Source organism: Perna viridis, chromosome 2 (assembly GCF_037379345.1).
Source record: "Perna viridis isolate PV_CMFRI_1.1 ecotype Kerala chromosome 2, ASM3737934v1, whole genome shotgun sequence".
NCBI classification, from domain to species: Eukaryota; Metazoa; Mollusca; class Bivalvia; order Mytilida; family Mytilidae; genus Perna; species Perna viridis.
In genome coordinates, this window is record NC_142446.1 from 29,983,399 (window position 1) to 29,988,994 (window position 5,596).

Genomic DNA, 5,596 nt, shown 5'->3' on the forward strand with positions numbered 1-5,596 from the left:
TTTTTATTGAGTCAAATTCTCAAAAAAATGTAATTGTAATTTGTTGTGATTGAAGTTTTAGCTCTCTTCATGTGTACATTATTCATCCAGTGAAACTCTTAGATGTAGCAAAACACGAAAATTACCCCACTATTTATACTTTCTCTAAAAGAGTAGCGGATATGTTTGATTCACTTTGTCCATCAGTCTTTCCTTTTGCCGCTACTGAAAATTCCCATGACAAAAAATTATCTTCACAAATTCACTTGGATGTGTAAAGCATGGCAACACATGTAATTCCAATGTCTACATTACTGAGATTGGCCTTTGTCCAAATTTGACTAGCATAACTTATGCAACAAAGTTGCAGAGGGTATGATGTTTTTGACCTGTCCCTCAGTGCGTCCGTCTGTTAGCCAATCTTCAGTTTTCCAGACTTTTTTTATAAACGATTGCAGATATTGACATAATTTTTTTGGTTTGTAAGTTCACCATGATAAGTTACAGGTCAAGTTACTTTCGTTCCGCTCTGATGATTTTTACCGAAATTACAGGCCTTGAATTTAGCAAAATTCACAGAAATAACAGTTTTCCTGACTTTTTTCCAAATGCTTGCAGATATTGACATAATTTTTGGTATATAAATTCAATATGACAAGTTACAGGACAAGTTGGTGTTTGGGTCAGCTCCAATGATTTTTTACCGAAATTAGGGCATTGAACTTAGCTAAATTAACAGAAATAACCGTTTTTCGAAATTTTATTCTAAACACTAGCAGATTATGACATGATTTTTTGATAGATAAGTTCACCATGACAAGTTACAGGTCAAGCCTACGTTTTGTGCCGCTAGGATGATATTTACTTGGGATTTATTAAAACTCAAAGAAATCACAGCCTGGAGTTTGAAACTACCATTCTGATTTACAGAATTTAATTAGAAGATAAAAAAAAATCATTTTCAAACATTTTTTTTAAATTGTATTTTGTTGCAATCTATTCTAATTCCCGAAAAAGCACTCTAATTCGTTTTTTATCAAGGTCCTTCTACATGTATTTCTTTTACAAACAAATTGACTTAAGTATCCAACATGGGGCTCGTGGGGTATGTTAGCGCCCACTAAAGTTCTTTAATTTTTAAAAGTGACTTTGGTACCATATTCTTTTTTTTCAATCAGACTGGAGATGTTTCATGTATGTCAAAAACTGCCGAAGTCACTTATTTCTTACTCACAAACAGAACTCTACACACCGAGTAACCAGTTTTAGGTTGACTTTTTGAGTTTATTTAAGTCCGAGATAAATGCATGGTTTTCTCGAAAATAGTAAATACCGATCTGAAAACATAAGGGATTACTATCTTTACGTAAAAATCATTCATTATATGGTGGGCTTTCTGAAGTTTATGTTTGAATGTTATGACCAAGTGGATATCGTCATTGCTGTTGTCTGTCGTGCGTGGATCTAAGAGCATACTTGTCAGTATACGCCCCAGTCGAATTGGGGGAAATTGCATTAATTTCATGATTTTGTCACAAATTCTACCTTGGAGATATTGAATTCTTTTTACACCCCTCCCTAATCTGAAATTCGGGATCCGCCATGTCTACAGTCATTTGGTTTCCAGAAAATACTTTCCGTGCTAATAAATGGATCTGTATGAATTCGCTAACAGGGACCCTTATCTTCACAAGAAAGGAAATTCTTTGCGGCAGTCTGCCTTTCCTCTTGTATTAGAACGCGAAAAAACTCTTGAAGTATTTTATTAATTATAAAAAATAAATGAAGTTAGTGTGTACATAAGTTTTATCCTGTCTATCCGTCTGTCTGTCCGCCCGAACTATAAAAAATAAATGAAGTTAGGGTGTACATAGGTTTTATCCTGTCTATCCGTCTGTCTGTCCGCCCGAACCATTTTCTCAGGGAGATGAGGATATTGTCAGGAATTAATATTTAGGCAAAAATTTTAGAAATTATGGCTGATGGACTTCGGCGTTTGGTCTCGTGCGTTGAACGCACTTCTCGTCTACGACTTGCTGGATTGTCATGAAACTTAATAGAGTGTTAAATTACCATATTGGGATGTGTATTTGTCCGCAATTTTTATTAGGACAAAAAATCGTAGAAATGACGACTGTTGTATTTGAGCGTTTTTCAGCAAAATTGTGTCTGATGCGTTATCCGCAACTCATCTCAACGACTTGGAGAACTGTTATGAAATGAAATGGAGTGTAAAATTTCAATATTGGGATTTGCATATTATAAGGAATTTATGTTTTGGCAAAACTTGTAGAAATGACGCTGTTGTACTGAGACAATTTTGAGCAAATCTTGGTCTGTACGTTGTCCTCAACTCCTCAATGATCTTACAGGATTGTAATGTAACTTACTGGAGTGTTAAATAATCATATAGAGGTGTGCATATTGGTAGGAATTAATGTAAATTTGCAGTCATATTCTGTTGTGTTGTTAACAAAAAAAAAATACTACTAAATTTCGGTTTGGAATCGGGTGTTTTAGAAATGGCAGCAAAATTATGTGTCAAAATCGCTTAGTCTATCCCCCATAAAAGTTGTGTCCAATATAGTGTACACATTGGTCCCTAAATGTACAGGGTTCAACTGGCTGTGGGGGTATTAGTCCCGTTAGGGTCAATGTCTAGTTTAGTGTTTGTTTATACCCTGCATTTAAGACTGCACCAGGGAGTGTATATTGTAATATAAAGTCCCTGGCAGGACGTTTCATGTTCATTATATCCCTATGATATGGTAGTTTCATCAAGTTTCACCATCGATTATATAACTGTCTGTTACTGTTATATCTACATGTAAACTTAATTTAAATTCCTAACAATTCCTGTGACAATTTCTCAGTTTTTAGTGGATTTTATTAAATTACATGATGACACTGATAATTTTGCGGTAAATTTGAATTTCAATGTAAAACCCTTTAGCGTAGAAATAAAGTGAAGCAAGTCATATCACATGTGAATATTTAATATTACAAAGCACTACTAATGTATTCAACACATCATGAAGATAGCAATTGTACATATATACCATATAGAAGTATGTAACACTACTATTTAGAAATGTCAGTAAGGTATAAAACGCATTATTGATACACTTCTGTTTCTTTCATATGCAAACCAAACTTTGACGTCCTGTAGCTCCATGCCAGACTTCTTAGACAAGTAATTTAACTGCCGTCTGGTTGGATGTGGACGACGACGATTCTTATCAAACCACTGTTGTAGAACACTGTAATCTGGGTTGCACCTTAGTCGGACAGTTCTAGAAGTGTTTTCGAGGCAATTCAGTTTTCTCTCTGTTATATATATATAAGAAGCTGTATCAGATGGTTGTAGTACCGTGTGATACGAGTGTGGTAGGATGTTGTAAACTCCATAACGGCGCACAACTTCTTCAGTTCTATATCTGCTGTAGCTCCGAAAAACTCTCTGAGCAGGGCGTGAACCTCTTTAGGGTATACTGTTTCGAATGATTTAATGCGACTCTCCAGCAGCTTGGATGCATTCTCTGAGCGTTCATGTTGTGAAACATTGAGTAAACTGAAAATAGGGTGACAAAGCTCTTGCATTCTTGTTGAAACTTTTGTTTTTCTGTCTTGTGGCTTTGGTTCTGCAAGTAAAAAATCACTTGGTGTTGTAGACTGCGTCACTACAAGAGGCAGAGGCTCTGGTTTAGGGAAATTTAATCATGCTGTCATGTGGTCAGTCATCTTTGCTCTTTTCGTATGGTATGTGATTTTCTTCCTGATAAGGCCTTTTATTGCAATATGGGTAATCTACTCAAAGCGCAGACTCTTATTCTATTGGTTGTCGGCTTGTCTTTCATCTCTGCGATTAGATATTAATTGGGTATATGGATGGATCGTGAGTTAAATGTGATCAATCAACAATTGTTTTCTAACTGATATGCAGGCCGCAGTTAATTTTAGAAGCCATGTGAATATGTGAATTACTTCGCACGACTTTTATGTACCCAAAGAAAATCAGTTAATTAACTCCTAAACTACTTAATTAATTACAATATCGTGTTGATACATGTAATTAGGTCTAGCGTCTTACAACTTGAATCCGAAACCGATAGGGAAAAAAAAGAGAAACAGAACAAAAAATAGAAAATCGTGATCTAAAACAAACTCAGCAGAAAAAAAGGCAGGAAGGAAGAAAACTAAGCAATCTGAAGAAAGAAATACAATCAAGAAAATTGAACAAGATAATAATGAAATTTACAAGTATTTATTAATCAAGGGAAAGAAGTTTCCAACTAAATTAATACCAAAATTTCCAAAAATGAAAAAAAATTGCGTATAAGATTTAAAGTTGGCAACGAAAGGGTAAACAAGGGTACCAAGCTTCTAGCAGTAATAAAAAGAATGTAATCCAGGGACGAAGACCAGACATGGAAAACAGACATACACAACAAAGAACACAAAGTTACTAAAATAATACATACAAAGTAACAAAAGCAAATGGTCAACTCGGAGTCCACTGAAAACTGGAAAGATGTCATATCTGTTGTAGAATTTTTATGTAATATAATGTAACGATAAAGCCACTTGTATCATGCAAACTAACCACATATATAGTCAATGCTTAAAATTTCTTTCGTACTTTAATTTTCAGATACAATTATGCATTTATTTTTCACAGGACAAGTTTTTTTCTATAGAAAAGATTGGCTTTGTTGGTCGGTGCTAGTAACCACATACATTGTAAAATCTAGATCTCTCCTTTCTTGTCCCCGCAACAACAGGTGGAAAGTCTAAGTAACGGTTCACTTCCGCCTTTGTGTCCATCCGCCTGTCTAAGTGTCCCGCGACCTCACTTATCATGTGGACAGAACTCCTCTGAAATCTTATGGAACATTTTGTTCAAATTTAATTGGATTGTTAAAAACATATAATTGTTATTTATTTGATACATCGTGTTTATTAGAAAGGAATTTAGGGGATTTCGGAAATTTTGGACTGCCACTTCTCTAAATTGTGTCATCGCTTCATCACTTGGATATAACCCCATTATGTATACGCTTTCTTGGGCCCATGTTGCTCATGTTGTTTTCAGTTTTTGTTTATTCTTTTTGGTTTGTATCTTAGTTAATCTGGATCTTCTCTACATGCACGTTGGTTATTGCACGATTTCTCTTACCTACAATCTTGTATTATCTTAAGTTATGATACATTCATTTTCTGTTTTCTGCACCAATCATATTGGGAATTATTATTTTTAAAACGAAGTTCTGTTATTTTTTGTTGTTGTTGTCTGTTATATTGTCCCAAAGTCACTGCATTTATCTGGGTATTGCATTCTTTTGAAACTTTTTATTTGAATGTTCTTGTTTTGATTTTATCAATTGTAAATTTGATGAAGACAGACACACCATATCGCCCAATAAGCCAAGCCAGTGAAGATGACAATAGGATTTAAGTTTGAAGTGCACTTAGTTACTTCGTCTGAAACACCCAAAAACGCATTCACAACACAATAGCACAGTCTATTTGAAGCCATTGATACCAATATATTCGTGTTTTCCTAACTTTAGCCAAACGCAATATCATTAATTTCGTTGTGAAAAAGTGTAAGACAACA